Below are 22529 nucleotides of genomic sequence, written 5' to 3' on the forward strand. Positions count from 1 at the left end.
TTTATCATTATGCGTTGATCAAGATCATAGTGGTTCATCAGTTGACACAGCAGGGCATTACTTGGGAGGAATTCATTTCTCGTGACTTTTTCACAGTGCCACAGCCACCTCCCGAGATAGTTCATGATGATGGAGGGCCTTCACATCAGTTTGACATTCCTGAGACCGAGCATGTCAATGCTCCAGCATATGTGACATATCAGCGAGGCCGGAGGGCCTTATTTGCAGCTACACGATGAGTACTATCTCCACATGGTGTGGAAGGGGTCTCGCCTTCTTCTTCAGTACAGGTACAGGTTCAGGACAGAGGCAAGGGGCCAATTTATGAGGAGGGCCATTCAGGTGGTCATGATATTGATGTTGCATTGGGTGATGTGGATAGGAGCTCTCCTAGCTCGAAACTGAAAGAGATCATCCAAGAGCAAAAGACTGAGATTGATAGCTTGAATGAGAAGTTGTTGAAGGCAGAATGTCTAATCAAATACTTGGAGCAGCGCAATAAACAATTAGAGGATGAGCACACACTTACAGAGCTGTGACAAATTCATGAAGACCGAAGGCTTGCCCGAAAGAGACCTGGTGATTTGACACCCGTTGAGCGGCAATTTTGGCTTGAGAAAGTCAATGGACATCTGGAGGAGTTGTTGGCAGAGGCCAATAGAGACAAAGACTTGCTTCGTAACATGAAGAATCATTATTGGGCTCGCATGCATGTTGGCAAAGCAAAAATGAAGATTTTGCAAAGGAGGTTGAGCAAAGCACTAAAATGGCGAAAGAGGTTAGATCCGCTTCAAGTTTTGGCCGAGGCTTCTCTGGCTGAGCATGACACGTGATGGAGGGTCTTCAATCCGAATTTGAGCAAATTCGGAGAAAATTTTGTCATTTTGAAATTTTGGTCTCAAAAAACAGTTTTTCTCGCTCAATGGGTAGCGCGCCAGTGCGGTCGCTTTTGATTGGGCCACTTGCTGGAGAAAAACCTTATATTTTTGGGTTTGTCATGGTGAATTATACATGCTCAGTTATTAACAAGGTATTTCATCAAGTTCTGGATGATCAAAAGGCCTAAAAACACCATGAAAACCACCTTGCTGCCACCTTTTTCAACAATAGGAAGTAATTCTGGGAGAATTCAGTTTTGGAGGGGCAAATGAGCTCCAAATTCGAAAATTACACTTGGGTTGGAAAGTAGACATCTAGGGCTTTCCAACGAGCTATCATGAGCTCAATTTGGATGTCAACAAGTGCCCCAAAAATAGGCTGAAAGGTGCGCTACGCATTGGGATCAGGGCACTAAGCATTAGGGTTTTTGGTCCAGTTTTCATCCTCCAGCTCAGGAATTCTGCCAGTTTTCACCAATTTCACTCCTTGATGTAATTTTTGACCCAACATGATGTAATTTGATGTATGTAAGGTAACATGGCACCTATCTACCTTCTTCTAGATGATTCATTTACAAATTAGCAAACCATTAATGTAATGAATCAGTTTCCTTCTTTTTAGAAGAAGGTTGTTTTGGTCACCTAGATTCCTGCTCCATGTTTAGAATTTGTTGAAACTACTCTTAGAAGGAGGATATTGACCCCTAGAGGTTAGGGAATGAGGTTAGCTTGATCTATATATGTAAATTTTCATTCAGTAGCACAGGTTGGACTCTTGGGAAGATTTTGGCACATTATTGTACATATTTTTCATATTTTGGCTAAGGAAAGATCAGAGATTTTGCGGCACCTGTTGGGATTCTTGTGGCTTTCAGTTCTTGATGGTGTTTTTCTCATGTTATTGTAAGTTTATTCATGTTTACATGTATGCCATTCCTTCTTATGCTTCTCAAACTAAATGAATGAGTAAATGAGGTTGAATTCATTGTTCACAGTGCTCTTCCTTTAAAATTTGTTTAGTTTTACACATTTTCGTCAGTTTGGAGAGGATCCATGTTCTCCTTTGCCCTCTTCATCTCCTTGTCATTCTGATCCATCCATACACATGATCAAAGGCATCAAGACTATTGCCTACCTTGCCCCAACTCGAATTCTGAAAAGATCTGACCTCAATCCCCGCACCCAAAATTGGTTTTCTCATTTCTCCAACAAAAACTCAAAAATCTAAATCAAACTTTCCTGTATCTTTAATAGCCTAAAATCAGTATTTATTGTGAGTCATCTCAGCCTCTTTGAAGATCTTTTGCCGAGATAGACCCGGAGAGAGCCCTCTCCTGTCCTCGTAGGGCTAGCTACGAGGCTGAGCTTGGTTTGATGTGGCCTTGAGTTTTGCCTTCCTCAGCCTGAGGCAGATTTGAGCGCTAACAGAAATCAAATAGGAAAGAACATCTAATGAAAAGAAGAAACCTCGTTATCCTTGCTTAATCTGTGATGAAGATCATTACACCAAGGAGTGCCCTCGTCATGCCAAAGTTTCTAAATTTGTTAAGGGTTCACCCACTCCCGCTAGCTTGAAGGATCCATTTCCTCCTTCAGATAATAATATGGTCTCCCATATACCATCTTCCTCTTCCACATCAGCGGACATCATGATGATGTCTTCACTAGTTATGGTAGTTATGAGATCCAAAGACTGTGGATCAAAAGGTCCTATGGTAGATGGATATGATTCTAGTTTACCTTATCTAAACTCCACATCCACTGCTCCTACTTCTGAACCTTTGTGTATTGAGAAATTCAATCCTGATATGATAATTTGATCACTTGCTAAAGGTTTTCTTTGAAAGTCATCTTTTAATCCTCGTGCTAGAGCTGCTTAGAATTACAACATTTTAGAATATCTAAACATGTCACCTTCAGCAATGTCGGCCCTCGAAGTGCTTCAGACTTGTCCAACACAAAGGAAACTACTATTATCAACTATACAAGCTATATATCCTCAAGACTCAAATCTAATCATTTTTTATCTCAAAAATCATGTACCACAACTCCTACATCAACTGGAAATTCAATTACCAGTTTTTGTCAAATCTAGACGATTTTTTCGAACAATAATTAATGAAGGAGCATCTACATGCATTATCTCTATTGCTTGTTGGAAAGCCTTAGGTTATCTAATGATCAATCAGTCTCCCACGACTTTGAAGGCTTTTGATGGAAGAGGTTTTCAACTTTATGGAATTTTGAACGATCTACCCTTAGAATTAGAAGGTAAAACAATTGCTATTGAATTTGAGGTTGTCAATGCTCAACTTGATTATAACCTTTTACTTGGCTGAAGTTAGACTTATGCCATGTCTGCAGTGGTCTCCTGATTTTTTCGAATGATTATGTTTCCTTATAAGGGATAAATTGTAAAAGTAGACCAGTTGTCCTATTATACGTCAGACCCTAACTCTACTAGTAGCATTCCTTCTGTTGGAAAATTGACCACTCTATATGAATATGTTGGTGTTGCTCATCTTAAAGACTCATCACTTATTGGAAATTTTGCGTTCCCTCCACCAAATTTTCCTCATAATTTTGCCTAGGTCAATATGATTACATCAAGCACTTCTGAGCCTTTTGATCCTTGGAAAGTGCATTTAGAGTCAGAATTAACCTTATACAATAGTGAGATGCCTCTTAGCCCTTTTGAATTGGCTTATCAGGAAGTTCAGTCCTTTTCCAACGCAACAACATCTGAAAATGATAGAGTGATTATGATCATTGATGATTATTCTCATTTGTCTCATTTAGAACCAATATCAACGCCTGATCCTGTTGATGGAAAATTTATAACTGATGAAGGGATTATGGATGTAATGATGTTGGATGATCTGTCATGGGACGATTACCATCATCGCTCATTTTTCCTACCTTGCCTTGAAAAAATCGAGAATAATTTTCCGTCTATGTTTTCACCTGAGATTTTCAATGATCCTAAATGTCTGATTTCTATCCTTCATTCCAAATCTAAAAACAGTTTATGAAATATATCAGCAACAGTGCACATTAATATCTCAATCAAACCAAGGATTACTGAAAACATTCATATAGGTGCTTCTTACTCTTTGGAATAAATTTCAACATATAAATCCATATTCAAGAATTTCGCAACATTTTTGCCTGGTCTTACAAAGAAATGCCATGAATCAATCCTAGTATTTTAGTGCATGAAATCAAGACTTATTCAGATGCCAAACCTGTTAGGAAAAGATTGTGTCCAATTCATCCATGAAAAGTTGCTATTATAAAATATGAGGCTGAAAGACTGTTAAAAGCGGGTTTCATTTACCCTTTTCCATTAACTGATTTGGTATCAAACATTTTACCAATCAATAAAAAGAAAAGGAACCATTAGAATATGTGGCAATTACAGGATATTAACAAAGCTTGTCCAAAGGACAATTACCCAACCCCGTATATCAACCAAATTGTTGATGATTGTCCCGGAAATGAGATTTTCTCTTTTATGGACAAATTCTTTGGCTACAATCAAATAAACATACTCCCTACTGATTAGCATAAAACTGAATTCATTTTTCCATGGGGAACTTTTTCTTATCGCAAACTCCCATTTGGTTTGAAAAATGCTAGCGCAACTTTTCAAAGAGCAATGTCTTACGCATTTCATGATATCAAACATATTGTTCAACCCTACCTAGATGACCTACAAACTCATTCAATGAAACAACAGGATCATCCATCACATTTGAGATAAATTTTCATCAGATGTAGGCACTACAATATTCGTTTAAATCCGTACAAATGCATTTTTTTGCGTACAATTTGGTCGATTTCTAGGTTTTATAGTATCAAAAGAAGGCATTCGTGTCGATCCTTTGAAGGTAGAGGTAATTCTAAACTTGCCTGCTCCTTCTACACTTCGTCAACTCCAAATTTTATAGGGGAAAGCAAATGCTTTGCGTAGATTAATCCATAACTATGTCGAACTGACCCAAGGTTTTACCCTAATTTTGAAAAGAGGCATTCCTTTAATTTGGGATGAGCTTGCTAAAAAATCTTTTGATGCATTAAAATATGCGTTGACCCATGCACCATTATTGCATCCACCTCATTATCACCAGGATTACTTTCTATACCTAGCTACATCAGATGCCACCATAGCCATGCTATTATACTAGAAGATGAGTTTAACAATGAACATGTGATTTAATATCTATGTCTAAATCTCACTAAAACTGAGATCAAGTATGCACATGTGGAGAAACTAGTCTTTGAAACTCTTCAACGTTTTCGTCACTATATACTTTTGTGATAAACAACTATCATTTCGGATTGTAACCCTATGATGTATATTCTTACTAAACAATTCCCAGGGGGGAAATACTCAAAATGGATAGTTATATTATAGGAATTCAATTTAGAATTCGAAAGATCTAAATCAAAGAAATCATTACTTTATTTTTGAGTTATTATGTGAATTTCCCTATACTGATACCAAAATAGCGGTAGAGGACTCGCTTACTGATGAATCTCTCTTTCTAATTAGTACGTTCGATCCCTGATATGAAGATATCATTATATATCTTCAAACCCAAAATTTTAGGCATGATTTATCTCGAACTCATTGTCGTCGCATTTTCTACCAATCCCAACAATACGATATTGTTGGAGACACTCTTTATCATCATAGTGTTGATTGTACTTTTCAACAATGTTTAACTCTTCAAGGGGCTGAAAAAACATTGAATGATTTGCATTCCAAAGCATGTGGCGGTCATATGTATGGGTATGTGTTGGGTCCCTATAATACTAGTGATTACCCCATTACTATTGTAGTTGTACCCCTTATTAATATTGTTGTGCCCCTATTGTCCCCATATTGTTATTACTGTGCCCCATAGAATCCATCTATTGTTATTTTTGTGGCTTTATATTATTATTGTTAGGTCGGCTAGGTTATATTGTGACTCCTTAGACTCCTATATATAGAAAGGAGTTTTTGTCATTTGAATCATCGAATAATTGTTCATTTATGTAATGTAAAGGAGGTTGCCCCCTCGAAGAGGCTGAATTCTAAGGCGTTGATCTATCTTTTCTATCTTTTCTTGAGTAGGTTTCATAACATTTGGGATCAGAGCTTTGGATTCTAGGGTTTTGCTGCTCCAAACAAGTCATCATGGCATTTTCGCTATAACTTTTTTCTGCGACATTTCAGAAGCGAAAAAAAAAAACCCATTTGAGAGGAAATGACACTGAACCTTGGGTCTGAAATTCAGAGCTTTTCGTGCTATATTTGCAGAGATATGATCTAAGGAAGCTGGTCTTTTTGCAAACTGCTGAATTACATTCCAAACAGGTGACCTGGGGAAAATCATCATAACTTTCTCTCTGAGCATCATATTGAAATTTTGTAAGAAGGTACAAAAAGAGGACGGATTTTAGTTTCTTGTATATATTTTTTAGAGCCAAAGGTCGAAACAAGGACACGTGGCACGTCGTACAAGTTCGCTCTACTGAATTAGTCTATAATCAGGTCACTATGGGAGATTTGGCATAACTCTTCATTGGAAAATCCAATTGGGGTCAAAATGGTGGCATTGCAAAGAGGACACAGAGGGCTACCGCAAGTTGCAATTTCAGAATTGGATGATTCAAAATTACAGAGATACATCAGAGGCAATATCGAGCTCCTACAAAGTGGAAAAAGGTGTGTAGATGTTTTAAATTTTTTCTTAAGTTTGGTTTGAAAAATTATTTTGAAGGAATTCAAAGGGCATAGTAGAGCATTAGTATTAGTAACCAATGCCTCGAGGAAAGAAAATGAAAACACCTAGTAAGCAATCAGAAAGCTCTAGCATGACTCATGAAGAAGAGGAAGAAATGCTACATGATATATCAAAATTACAAGACCAAGTGCAACAAATTTCACTCTCACAAAAGCTAATAGAAGCTAAGATAAATGGCTTGGAATCTAAGATAAAGGGCGTGGAAGCCAAGATTAACGATTTGAAGATAGATTTGAAGGCAGATTTGACAAATTTTCTACAAGAAATACTTACTAATGGTGAAAGGGGAGTAAAGGGAACTCATGATGCGAACAAAGGAAATGTTAATCATGATTCCATAGACTCTAATGTTGGATCGAAGATGCACCATATTCCAAAAATTGATATGAGGAAGTTTGATGGCAAGGATCCCGCAGCATGGATATTAAAGATGGAGCAATTTTTCAATCTCAATAATGTGCAAAACACATAAAAGGTACATATTGCAACTTTATATTTGGAACCAAATCAGTTTGTATGGTATCAATGGCTTTGCTCTCGTAAACAATTTATCACTTGGGCAATTTTTACGGAAGAATTGATATCACATTATGAGGATACAAAAAGCAACACTTTTTTTAGCCGATTGATAAGTCTCAAACAAAAGGGTTCAATAATGGAGCACATTGAGGAGTTCCAAAAATTGAACATAAGGGTAAAAAATATTCCAGAGGAGCATATGATTGATGTGTTCATAGGTCTCTAACAGGGAAAATTTTAAGAACCCCCCCTAAATTTATAAATATAATAAATGGGCGAATCGCCATGGTATATAGGAAAAATGGAAGGCGATTTTATCAATAATATAATATGTATATATAATTTTTTGGCGAATCTCTCACCAGGCATGGCGAATATTTTACTCAATTATAAAATCTTGTAAGATCTTGGCGAGTCTTTCACTAAATAATAAAACTTTGTAAAGTCCTAGTGAATCTTAGCATAGGCTACATGCTGGTTTAATTCCCCCATTTAAATAGGCTACATTCCAGGTGAATACCATGGGTCAATACCATGTGCCATTTTGGTGAATACCATGGGTCAATACCATGTGCCATTTTTATTTTTATTAATTCTAATATTAGGGTTAATAATGGTTTTTTGCATGGTATTAATAACAATCTAGTCCATGGTATTTGTCCCATAGTATTTTGGCCATAGGTTTCACCTAAATAGAACCCATTTTTTGAGTGTTCGTAAATATAAGGTGCAGTAAATATAAAAAAATGTTTTATTTGTTTACCATATCTCTCGTTTATTTATATTTTTATTAATTTACCATACCTCTTTTACAAATATGGTATTTGGCCCATAGGATTCACTTAAATAAAACCTCTTTCTTGAGCCTTCATAAATAGAACGAGGGTTATGGACTAAATATAAAAAGAGGTTTTATTTATTTACGATACGTCTAGTTTATTTATATTTTTATTTATTTACCATACCTTTTGAGTAAGTATAAAAAGACGTTTTATTTATTTACCATACCTCCACTTTACTTATATTTTTATTTGTTTACACCCTTACATGTATATAAGGTGACTTATGGAGTAAATATAAAAAATGTTTTATTTATTTACCATACCTCTCATTTATTTATATTTTTATTAATTTACCATACCTCTTTTATAAATATGATATTTGGCCCATAGGATTCACTTAAATAAAACCTATTCTTGAAAATGGGCGAATGGATTCACTTAAATAAAACCTATTCTTGAAAATGGGCGAATGGAAGGTTGTAAGTCCTAATTTCAAGGGCTAAATTTACCTTTTTTACCCTCTCCCTTAAAATAAGGTGGGCTATTTGAGGTGATTTGTAAAAATGTACTATGATACAAAATATTCGCCCACTAAAAATTTAAAACCCCTTAATTTCGCCAAAGGGCGAACATTCGCCCCTAAAATTATCCTTGGTCTTTAAAGGATAATATCCAACATGATGTTCGCCTTTGGGAACCTGATTCATTAGAGAAGGCATTTAGGTTAGCAAGAAAAATGGAAAGCAAAATTATGGCAACCAGGAAGCATACCACTCACAACTATAAAGACGGAAGTGTTGTTGCCGCTAGTCTTCCACAACCTACAAGGTTGACACCACAACAATTGGAAGAACAAAGAGAAAAAGGGCTTTGTTACAGTTGTGATAGCAAATACACTAAAGGTCATAAGTGTGCTGAGAAGAAATTATTCTACATAGATTGTGAAGAGGAAGAAGAAAATGAGCAAGAAAGGTCAAAAGAAGAGGATATACTCTAGGAACAAAGCCTAGATGAAGAACAAATGAATCCAACCATATCTTGTAATGCATTGGCAGGAATTACCACTCCGCAAACCATCAAGATAGAAGGAAAAATCAAGAAGAAAAAAGTAATAGTGTTGATTGATTCAGGAAGTACCCACAATTTTATTCATTGTAAGGTTGCAAAAGAATTGAATTGCTTCTTATATCCAGCACCAGAGTGTCAAGTGATGGTTGCAAATGGAGGAACAATAAATTGCTCTAGAAAGTGCCATAATCTCAAGCTATCCATGGGATAATATGTATTGACTAGCCCAATGCTTTCCATTCGAATGGGAGGTGCTGATGTTGTATTAGGAATCCAATGGCTACAAGCCTTGGGTACAATAGCTTTTAATTTTCAAGAACTTTTCATGAAATTTTCCGTGGAAGGAAAGGAAGTTGAATTAAGGGGTATTGCAGGGAAATTGGGAAAGATAATAAGCTCTAACGGTATGACAAAGATTCTAAAAAAGGAACAAAAAGGTGTAATTGCACAATTATGTACGCTAGATGTTTCCACATTGGAATCATTTATTTCTCCAGATCTCCAAAAAGTCTTGTACAATCATTCCAAGGTATTTGAGACTCCCAAAGGTATCCCACCTATTCATGATCATGATCATGCTATTCATCTGATTCCAAGAAGTGTTCCTCCAAACATCAAGCCGTACAGATATCCCTATGCCCAAAAGAGTGAAATTGAACGTATGGTTGCAGAAATGCTAGAGGCTGGTATAATTCAACCGAGTCAAAGTTCCTTCTCTACTCCAGTAGTATTGGTGCATAAGAAGGATGGATCATGGCGCATGTGTCCAGATTATAGGGAGCTCAACAAGCTCACTATTAAAGATAAGTTTCCCATTCCTGTCATTGATGAATTACTGGATGAATTGCATGGATCAATTTACTTCACCAAGTTGGATCTTCGTTCAGGATATCATCAAATCAGAATGAAGATTGAAGACATTCTAAAAACAACATTTAGAACTCATGAGGGTCATTATGAATTTTTGGTCATGCCTTTTGGCCTTACCAATGCACCTTCAACATTTCAAGGTTTGATGAATTCAATTTTAAACCATTCCTTAGAAAATTTGTGTTAGTATTTTTTGATGATATATTAATCTACAGCAAGTCTTGGAAGGATCATGTTGAACATGTTGACAGGGTGCTACAACTATTGGAGGAGAAACAATTATACGCAAAAAGATCCAAATGTTTCTTTGGAGTACAAGAGGTGGAATATCTGGGTCATATTGTATCTCATGAAGGAGTTAAGGTAGACCCTAGCAAAATTAAAGCCATTAAGGAATGGAAAATCCCCACATCCATAAAGCATCTGCGAGGATTTCTTGGGTTGACAGGGTATTATCGCAAGTTTATTAAGAATTATGGGAGAATAGCAGCACCTCTAACAACACTATTGAAGAAAGATGCATTTTCATGGACTCCAGAAGCAACAAAGGCCTTCGAACATCTTAAAGAGGTAATGTGCCAAGCACCTGTCTTAGCTACACCGGACTTCATAAAAACCTTTATTGTGGAATGTGATGCTTGTAGGTTTTAACCCTGTACAGAAATTACCTGCATACGAATTCTTAAACAAAGAAAATAAACAATGCGAGAGCATAACCCATAAAACACATATGCACAGAGATTTTTCCCTGGATCCCAAAACCGGGACTACCAGCTTGATTTTTCATTATGTTCCTTTCAATGTTACAATACATATTTATACATGTCGAAGCATCCAATACCATGGACTGAAAACCATCGCATCCAATACCATGGACCAAAAACCATCGCGTCCAAAAAACATGTGCGAAAATCATGCACAAAACCATAGGTGGGTCCGCCCAACCTAACATATGGTCCAAAACAAAAATTTTCCGGGGCACTGCCCCGGACCCCATAAAGTGGGGTTACGGGTTCTCTTCAAACCCCCTATTAACTACGTGGAAAGAATATAACACAACCCAACAATCTCCCACTTGTTGTTTTCTTTCCACAGGGGGCCACAGGAGAGCTTAGTCATTTTTTCAGCCCTGAGATTCCCATTGCTTCTCTACACCAAGAGAACTTCTTAGAGCTCACAGATTTTGTCAATGCATTTGCAGTATTCTTCAGAGTGTCCACCTTTACCAGCAACACCTTTCTGTCTTCTATCATATCCCTCACAAAGTGATACTGAACATCAATGTGCTTTGTCTTTGAATGATAAGCAGGGTTCTTTGCCAAGAAAATTGCACTTTGGCTGTCACAGTCTATTCTTATAGCTCCCTGTACTAACCCCATACTTGAACACAATCTCTGCAACCAAACTGCTTCCTTGCTTGCATGAGTGGCTGCCATGTATTCTGCCTCTGTAGTTGATAGTGCCACTACAAATTGTTTCTTACTCATCCAACTGACTGCACCTCCAAATAGGTTAAACACATACCCACTTGTAGATCTTCTCTGATCCAGATCTCCAGCCCAGTCTGCATAAAAAAAGCCATGAATATCCAACACTCTGTCCAATCCTGGTCTTCCTTGGTAGCACAAACCATAATCACTAGTGCCACGCAAATACCTGAAAACCCGCTTCACTGCTGTCCAGTGCTCCTTCCTAGGTTTTGACATAAACCTGCTCAATACTCCCACTGCATGTGCAATGTCTGGTCTAGTACAGACCATTGCATACATCAGGCTACCCACTGCACTTGCATATGGAACATGGGACATGTCCTCTTCCTCTTCTTGTATCTTGGGACACTGTTCAGCAGATAACCTCACACCTATAGGAACCTTCACCGGTTTACTATCTTGCATATTAAACCTCTGGAGTATTGTCTCAACATACTTCCTCTGGTTTAACTAGAGCTTCCTCTTTGACCGATCTCTTTTAATTTCCATGCCCAAAATATAGTTTGCAGCACCAAGCTCTTTCATGTCGAATTTGGAGGACAATTGGGTCTTCAAATCCTGGATAATTTCTTTGTCATTTCCAACCAGCAACATATCATCCACATACAAGACCAGATAAATAATACGGTCACCAATAAATTTAAAATACACACAATGATCTGCTTTGCTTTTGGTGAAGCCAAGTCCCCGTATAAATGTATCAAATTTATGATACCACATCCTTGGTGACTGTTTTAACCCATACAGAGACTTCTTTAACTTGCATACCAGTTCTTTCTTACCCTTCACCGCAAAGCCTTCAGGTTGCTTCATGTAGATTTCCTCTTCCAAATCCCCGTGAAGAAATGCTGTCTTCACATCCATCTGTTCTACCTCAAAATCAAAAGCGGCAGCAACAGATAAAAGTAATCTAATAGAAGTTACCTTGGCAACAGGAGAAAAAATATCACCAAAATCAATTCCCGGCACCTGGGAATAACCTTTTTCTACCAACCAAGCTTTGTATTTCTCCACCTTTCCTTCTGCATTTGTCTTCTTCTTGAACACCCATTTGCTGCCAATGGGTTTCCTTCCAGCCGGCAACTCCACCAAATCCCAAGCCTCATTTTTGTGCAAAGATGCCATTTCATCGACCATGGCCTCTTTCCAGAGTTTTCCATCCTCTGAATCCACTGCTTCCTTCACAGTTTTGGGATCATTATCAGTAACAGACAAAGCAAAATTTGAACTAAAAGCAGACGGAATATACCTTTCTGGCTGCCTTCCTTCTCAAACTGATCTTCTCACAACCGGAGTTTGTGGCTCTTCATCTTCTGATTCCTCCTCTACTGCAGAGTCTGATTCTTCCTCCTTTGGCTCAAACTCTATCTTCTCAGGTTCCTTTGGTTGGACTTCATGTTGAATAACATCTTTTACCTCTTTGAACAACACATCTCGGCTGTACACAACCTTCCGTGTGACTGGGTTCCAAAGCTTATAACCCTTTAAACCATCCTTATACCTAATAAAGATGCACTTTTCAGATTTACTATCCAACTTGGTTCGTTTCTCCTTTGGAACATGTACATATGCATCACAACCAAATACCCTTAGATGTGAAAGAGAGGGTTTCTTACCAGTCCATACTTCTTGTGGAGTCTTATCCTCGAATGCTGATGAAGGTGATCTGTTGATCAGGTAACATGCAGTATCCACTGCCTCTGCCCAGAATTCCTGTCCTAACCCAGCACCACTGAGCATGCTTCTTGCCCTTTCCATCAACGTCTTGTTCATTCTTTCTGTGACTCCATTTTGCTGAGGTGTATATGGAGTAGTCTTCTGCCGTGCTATACTACACTTCTTACAAAATTCTTCAAATTCCTTGCTGCAAAATTCTCCACCATTATCTGTCCTCAACACCTTTATCTTCTTCTCTGTCTGATTTTCCACCAGAGCCTTAAATTCTTTAAACCTATCAAAGACTTCAGATTTCTTCTTAAGACAATATATCCATGTCTTCCTTGAGAAGTCATCTATGAATGATACATAGTACACAGACTTACCCAGTGATGGAACCTTCACAGGTCCAAACACATCACTGTGCACAAGCTCTAATATCTGTTTCATCCTCTTACCACCAGAGGGGAAACTCACTCGATTCTGCTTCCCATATACACAATTTTCATAGAAATCAAAATCCAGAGAGCTATTATTCATAGCTTCTACCATACCTTTACCATGAAGTATTCGAAGGCCCTTCTCTCCAATATGACCAAGCCTTTGATGCCACAACATGGTCTTCTCTCCAGAGACAACTAGATTCTCTACTCCATTTTTAGGAACCATAGAACTATTGCACCCATCAACAACAGTGCTACCTTGCAGCTTGTACAGAGTTCCAATCCGAACTCCCCGCATTAATATCAGTGCTCCTCGAACCATCTTGCAAGTATCTTTCTCGAACACCGTCTTTACACTTGCATCATCCAACTTGCTTACAGAAATCAGATTTCTGGCCAATGTAGGAATATGTAGAACACCCGGAAGTGTTCTAACCCTTCCACCTTGCAACTTCAACTTTACTTTTCCCCGACCAATGATTCTAGCCTTCCTATCATCTCCTAAGAAGACATCACCACCATCGTATTTGTCATACTCGCAGAACCACTCTCTATGGGGAGTGAAGTGAAAGGATGCACCTGAGTCAATGAACCATGCCTCATGATCTACATGTGTACTTGAAGAAGCCAAGTACACATCCCCACCTTCATCTGAGGTGGTTTTCGCCTCTGCAGAAGGAGAATCATCAGATCCCTTTCCTTTATCAGGAGCTTTAGATTTACAATCCCTTCTGAAGTGCCCTTCCTTTCCGCATTTCCAGCACACCACCTTTGTAGGTTTTCCTGGAGATTTAGATCTCCCTCTATATTTAGATCTCCCACTCGATGACTTATTTTTGTTTCTGTTCTGGGACCGTCCTCGTACAGACAAGGCATCACCATTCTGGTTGCCCATATTTTTCCGTCTCATCTCCTCCGTCAGCAAGGCTGAGACTATTTCATCAAACTGTAAAGCAGTTGCATTGCTACCTATTGCAATAACCAGACTGTCCCACGAATCTGGTAGAGAACACAACAGACTGATGCACTTATCTTCATCTAAAATTTTAATATCAACAGATAATAACTGACTTACCACAGTATTAAATGCATTCAGATGCTCTGTCACCGAGTCTCCATCTTTCATCCTCAGGTTATACAGCTTTTTCCGCAGGAACAGTTTATTCACCAGAGACTTAGATTGGTACAAAGTCCCTAACTTGACCCACAAAGCCTTTGCCGTAGCTTCCCCTGATACATTCAGCAATACTGAATCTGAGACACACAATCGTATTGTGCTCTTTGCCTTCCGATCCAACTTCTTCCATTCTTCATCGGTCACTCCCGATGGTTTAGTACCCGGATCTACCGCGATCCATTGATCTTTATCCACCAACAGATCCTCCATCTTGAGTTTCCACAACTCAAAATTCTGACCATTGAACTTCTCAATCTCTATCTTTCCACTGCTCGCCATCTTCTTTCACCACCAGAATCGATCTCGCAGATCTCCCAATGAACAGGGTCTACCACAGGCCCGAGCGACCTTCAGCAACAAAGGCATCCCCTTGAAGCCAAAACAGCTCCGATACCAAATGTAGGTTTTAACCCTGTACAGAAATTACCTGCATACGAATTCTTAAACAAAGAAAATAAACAATGCGAGAGCATAACCCATAAAACACATATGCAGAGAGATTTTTCCCTGGATCCCAAAACCGGGACTACCAGCTTGATTTTTCATTATGTTCCTTTCAATGTTGCAATACATATTTATACATGCCGAAGCATCCAATACCATGGACCGAAAACCATCGCGTCCAAAAAACATGTGCGAAAATCATGCAAAAAACCATAGGTGGGTCTGCCCAACCTAACATATGGTCCAAAACCAAAATTTTCCGGGGCGCTGCCCCGGACCCCATAAAGTGGGGTTACGGGTGCTCTTCAAACCCCCTATTAACTACGTGGAAAGAATATAACACAACCCAACAATGATTCAGGAAATAGAATTGGTGCTATTTTAATGCAAGATGAAAGACCCATTGCTTTTGAAAGTCGTCCAATCAAGGGAAAGTTTTAACGCAAAGCTATTTATGAGAAGGAAATGTTGGCAATACTCCATGCACTTAAGAAATGGCGACCCTACCTAATGGGAAAACACTTCAAGGTGAAAACGGATCATGATAGCCTTAAATACTTTTTAGAACAAAGATTATCCTCTGAAGAGCAACAAAAGCGGGTCACAAATATGTTGGGTTATGACTTTGAAATCATCTACAAAAAAAGGAAAACAAAATGTGGTGGAAGATGCACTCTCAAGAAAGGATGAGGATGTGGAAGCATTGTTGTGCGCCATTTCTATTATCCAACCAGATTGGATGAACGAAGCAAGGGAGGAATGGAAGAATGACGAAGAAGTGTGGGCACTTATTCGAAAGTTACAACAAGATTCCAGTATGTCGGATACATTTAGCTGGAAAAATGATTCGTTATGGTACAAAGATCGCTTATACCTCTGTAAGAATTCCTAGCTAAAACAAAATATTCTTATGGAATTGCACACTTCTCCCTTAGGAGGGCACTCGGGATTTTTAAAAACTTACCACAGGGTTAAGAAGGAATTTTATTGGGATGGCCTTAAATTAGATATTCAAAAGTTTGTGGGGGAATGTTTGGTTTGCCAACAAAATAAAGTTGAAACAATTAAGACACCGGGTCTATTACAACCTTTATCCATTCCAAGCCAACATTGGGAGGAGGTTTCGATGGATTTTATCACAGGTTTACCCAAGTCTGAGGGAAAGAGTGTCATCATGGTGGTAGTTGACAGACTTACCAAGTATGCACACTTTTGTGCATTATCACATCCATTTAAAGCCAGTACAGTTTCTACTGCATTTATGGAAACAATTCAAAAGCTACATGGAAACCCAAAGATTATTGTAAGTGACAGAGATCCCATTTTCACTGGAAATTTTTGGACATAATTATTTTCTTGTCTTGGTACTTAGTTAGTTCATAGCTCATCTTATCATCCTCAATCTGATGGCAAAACTGACATAGTAAACAAATGTTTGGAAGGATATCTTCGTTGCTTTGTATCTGATAAACAAACACAATGGGTCAAATGGTTGCCTCTAGCTGAATGGTGGTATAACACTTCCTTCCATACAACAACAAAAATTACCCCATTTATGGCACTTTATGGGTATCAGCCACAATCCATCACATCATATTTAAGAGAAAATTCTAAGGTTCAAGCAGTGGAACATCACATCGAACATCAACAACAATTCCTCCAACTCTTAAAGGATAACCTCCTGTTGGCACAGAATAGAATGAAACAACAGGCAGATCAACATTGCAACGAAAGAAGTTTTGATGTAGGTGATTGGGTATTCCTACGGCTACAACCATATAAGAAAATGTCCCTCAAGAAATATAAGAAGGATAATAAATTATCACCAAAGTATTATGGTCCGTACAAGGTGTTGTAAAAGATTGGTACTATGGCATACAAATTGGAGCTTCCTACAGCCTCTCGATTGCCATGTTTCATGTTTAAAGAAGGTTATAGGCGATAAGCTCCCAGTTCAAACAATATTGCCAAAACTTGACGAGGAAGGAAAAATTATATTGGAACCAGAAGTAGTCACAGAAACAAGAACTCGACAACTACAAAATCAATCAATTTCATAGTATCTTATCAAGTGGAAGAACTTATCTACTGAAGATTCCTCATGGGAGGATGAGAATTTTATACAGAAGCATCCAAAACTACTCAAGCGTTGAGGACAACACTTTTTTGAAGGAGAGGGGCATGTTGGGTCCCTATAATACTAGTGATTACCCCATTACTATTATAGTTGTACCCCTTATTAATATTGTTGTGCCCCTATTGTCCCCATATTGTTACTACTGTGCCCCATAGAATCCCTCTATTGTTATTTTTGTGGCTTTATATTATTATTGTTAGGTCGGCTGGGTTATATTGTGACTCTTTAGACTCCTATATATAGAAAGGAGTTTTTTTCATTTGAATCATCGAAGAATTGTTCATTTATGTAATTTAAAGGAGGCTGCCCCCTCGAAGAGGCTGAATTTTAAGGTGTTGATCTATCTTTTCTATCTTTTCTTGAGCTGGTTTCATAACAGTATGCCACTGCCCAAACGATATTGCGCACTGGCTATTTTTGGCCATCTATGTTTAAGGAATGCACTATTGTAGTTCAAAAATTCCATAATTGACAGGTTTATGATCGAAAGATGGGTGCGCGCCTCGAGCTCCTCTTCACCCTATTATAGTTGTTGGTCCTTTTGCAAAAGGGGGCATAGATTTCATTACATGTAACCCTCACTCGGCCGGGGGGCATGGGTATATTATTCTTCTAGTTGATTATTTTATGAAATGGACCGAGGTGATAACTATATACAAGGACGACGAAGAAACTGCAATAGTCTTCATTTTCAATCATATAATTTCTCGGTTCGGTGTACACATGCCATATTTACAGACCATTGTAGCCATTTTCACAATTTTACGATGAGTGAACTATCTACATATCTCAACCTATGCCATGATAGCTCTACACCTTATTATCCTCAAGAAAATGGACAAGTTGAAGCTATCAATCATTTTTGAAAACATGATCAAACGGATACTTGGTATTAATAAAGGAAACTGACATACCATGCTTTTCCCAGCCTCGTGGGCATACCATACTATATCAAAAACATCCACGGGTTTTACTCCCTTCCAACTTGTTTATGGTTTGGAGGTAGTTTTTCCGATTGATTGTGAAATTCCATCTTTGAAATTAGCCATTGAATTATTATGAGATACCTTTGTAGAGGAAGATAATTTTTTACACTTAACACGTCTAGATGAAACTCATTGTAAGGTTGCTCTGGCTGGCAAGGCTCATACAAAATGAGCTAAGACTCAATTTTATCAAAGCGTAAACCCTCGTTCATATGCAAAAGGTGACCTAATATTGGTCTATGATCAAGCTCATGATAAACTATGTGCAGGTAAATTTGAGCCCATGTGGCATGGCCCTTACATTGTAAAATGTGTATTAGCTAAAGGATCCTATGAGTTGGTCTATTATGATGGTATTTCTTTGGAAAAGCCCAAAAATGGCTTTTTACGTAAAGAAATATTATGCATAAATATTTCATGAATATTTGTACATTATTTACATTTTATTTTTGTGTGTAGTAGTTTTAGGCTTTTTTAAAATCCACCACTACTCCTTCTTATCTTGTTTTACACTTGATTTGCATATGTTGACATCTCCTCAAACTTACATTGACTTTGTTGATGGCACTAGTCATAGTTCTAAAAATTTGTCTTCCGCAACTTGGGTTATTTATTCACCCAACGATGAGTTAGTTTCCATTCATGGAATATGCCTTAGTCAAACAGTGAATAACATAGCAAAATATAGTGCATTTATTGAACTATTATCTGACACCATTTCATTTGGAATTCGACATTTTATTGTTAGGTTAGATTCACAACTCTTAGTATTACATTTAAATAGTGTCTACATAGTAAGAAGTCCGTCAATGTTAAGAATTTTTTTACAAGTTCGTCTTTTGGAAAGGCAGTTTGATTATATTGAATATCGACATTCCAAGATCTGATCTCCAAACTCGCCGCCCAAAAAACAATTCCTGCAAAAAAATGAAAAAAGATAAATTCTTCCTGCTTAGCCCAAGAAAGTGCTCTATGGAGGTCGAAGCGCATGCCTGAAGTTTGTTGAATATTGCTGCAAAAATTTGAAACTGAAATATGCATGAAATCCTCATTCCCATGGAATCATAAATTGCTCTGATACCAATGATTTAGATCTTGGGGGGAGGCCCTCAAGATCTAGAAGATTGAAATGGATCTTGTGGGGGAGGCACCCAAGATCTGAAAAATTTAAATGCCAAAAGAAAAATAGGAGAATGCCCAATAAACAACCACAAAGAGATTTTTTTTTATTAAAACAGAGAATAACTGTGAAAGTTACATTGTGGTGGACAATCTATCCTTTTACAAAATGCGACTTGTTACTTACAGTATTTTTCAGTTACAATACCACGGGTCAATTCCATGGGTGAATGAATACCATGGGTGGATGTCACAATACTACAGGTCAATTCCATGGGTGAATGAATACCATGGGTGGATGTCACAATACCATGGGTCAATTCCATGGGTGAATGAGTACCATGGGTGGATGTCACAATACCATGGTTCAATTCCATGGGTGAATGAATACCATGGGCAAATACCATGGGTGGATGTCACTCACAATACCATGAGTGGATGCCACTTACAATACCATGGGTAAATTCCATGGGTGGATGAATAACATGGGTTGATGCCATTTTCCATTAAGATCACCATGTGTTAAATAAATGTTTGAAACATTTGTGAGTAAAAGCAATATTCATCCACATATTGAAAAAGATAAGCTGAAATCAAAAGTAGTAGTTTTCATTATATAAAGTTTGTAGACAGTGTTTTTTCCAAAAAATATGTCATCCAAGAACATAAGGCCCCAGTGGCCTTTCTTATTTGAATATGCTAATTGATCCAGACTTAAATACGAACACAACAAATTACCGAGATAACCATATACACAAAGATGCAGCAAAAATAATACTTCATTTCATTAATGGAAAATACTGAAATATGCTTACAACCAGAAATGGAAATAAACCAACTAGGGCGATGGTAGCTTATCTCTGAGAAGATATGTGTGGCTACATGCCTCTGAACTGTCTTACAATGAGGCTCGAAGGCCTATTCATTGTTGAGAAACAATGGAAAACCCTTCACATTCCAAAACCTAACCCTAGAATATGAAACACCAAATTGTGGGCCCCGTTTTTGGTAAGTTGGTACATCAACTTCTCGGGGTCGCGAATTGGTCGTACTATCTCCGTTTGACATGCATGATAGCTCGTTGGAAAGATCTCTCCAAGGACTACGACGAAAAAGAAAATTTTTAGACAAAAAAATTGCTGGCGATAGATTTCCCAAAAAATGTCGTTTAGGACCTCAAAACGGCTCCGGAAGTTTAGGACCCGAAAAACTGCTAAAAATAGTAAACTGTGCTATAATTAAGGAAACTGAAAAAACTGTAAGAAGCACTAGAGGGGATCCAAGTGGAATTAGTGGGTGGCCACCAATATCCCCCTGGATCATTCCTCCCCCATTAGGAAGCAATGGTCCCCATTGCGTTGAGTTCCTCCATGAGATGAGGGAACTTCTGCTGCACTTGGTCCCTGGTGAACCACTTGCCCTGGTGAAGGAGTTGTCCTGCTTTGACAACTCGATACAGTTGGATATTCTACTGGCGAGTGTGCTTGATCTGTGTGTCCATGATCTGATCAGTTGCAGCTTGTTCCATGCAAGCTGGATTTAACTCTGTGGGTGTGAGTTGTTCTGCAATGTCGGACGTGTCTAGTAATGGTGGAAAGTATGGTCGAAGGCGGTCGACATTGAACACCGGGTGCAGGCCAAGGAATGGGGGAATGCTGAGCTCAATTGAATTGTCTCCCACAGCCTTGGTAATGGTGTAAGGGCCATATCGGAGTGGTCTGAGTTTCCGATAGGCTCCGGTAAGGTGTTCCTTTTGCAAATGCAACCAGACTTTGTCACCCACCTGAAACTTGTGTGGCACCCGATGTTGAGCATGTTGTTTCTTGTACTTAGCATTTGATTTCTCCAAAATGTCATGGACCTGCTGGAGACTATGTTGGATGTGCTCAATGAAGCTGTTTGCCTTATCTGTTTCGGACTGGACATGAGTAGAATCTACATGAGTAGCTGCAAATGGCATGGCCACATCGATGGAACATAGTGGCTGGAATCCCAAGCCCACTTGAAAAGGGCTATGGCCAGTCGAGCTGTGGAGAGCCCGGTTGTAGCTATGCTGAACAAAGGGGAGGCTCTCGTCCCATGTGCGTGGATGCTTTGAGTTGTACATGCGCAGAATGTGTACGATCATCTTGTTGACAACCTCTGTCTGGCCATCAGTTTGAGGATGGAAGACTGTGGACTTAGTGAGTTTGGTGTCCAGCATCGACCAGAGACTGGACCAAAATGTATCAAGGAACTTGCTGTCCCGATCTGAGATGATAGACTGTGGGATCCCAAAGTGTACCCACACTCGTTCAAATAAGAGTTTAGCAGTGGCTCTTGTTGTGATATTCTTCTTGCAAGTCGCCATAATGGCCATCTTTGAGAACCTGTCGACGACCACAAAAACACAATCATTTCCATGCTTAGTGGAAGGAAGGCCTGACATGTAATCCATGGAGATGGATTCCCAACGCCGACTAGGGGTATGCAGTGGGGTATAGAGGCCTTGCTTCTTGATGGTCGGTTTAGCAATGGCACAGGCAGTGCATGACCTGATGTACTTCCCGACATCCTGTCGAAGATTCGGCCAATAGAAATACTTCTGCAGTACTGCCACCATTTTTTCGACCCCAAAATGTCCAACAGCTCGACTGTAGTGTGCTTCCCAAATCATCTTGGCACGCTCGCTTGAAGGAACACAAAGGTGACCCAGGTGGCATAACAGGCCGTCCTGGAGGTGAAAATCTAGAACATGCTGACCCTCCAAGAGGTTCTGGTATGTGTGGCCGAATTCTGGATTGCTTTTGTAGAGTAGTGGCCAATCAGAAGTCTCGTGCCCATAAGAGTTGAGGACAGTGGTTAACGCCATGATCGGTGGTTGACTGAGGTAATCTACAACATTATTAATGCTGCCATTCTTATACTTGATATTCAAATGGAACTGTTGCAAGTATGTGGACCACTTCTGATGGCGATCATTCTGCAATTTCCCTTGGGTCTGTATGAACTGCAGGGGTCGGTGGTCTGTGTGGATGACCGTTTCCTTCCCCAAAATGTAATGCTTCCATTGTCGACAGGCCTGCACAATGGAATACATCTCTTTATCATAAGTGGGATACTTCCGAACTGTGTCTGAAAGTGTTTCACTGTGATATGCAACTGGATGCCCGTGTTGAGTAAGGA

Source organism: Pinus tabuliformis, chromosome 3_2 (assembly GCF_031772625.1).
Source record: "Pinus tabuliformis cultivar Carrire ecotype Pingquan chromosome 3_2, CPIR1, whole genome shotgun sequence".
NCBI lineage: Eukaryota > Viridiplantae > Streptophyta > Pinopsida > Pinales > Pinaceae > Pinus > Pinus tabuliformis.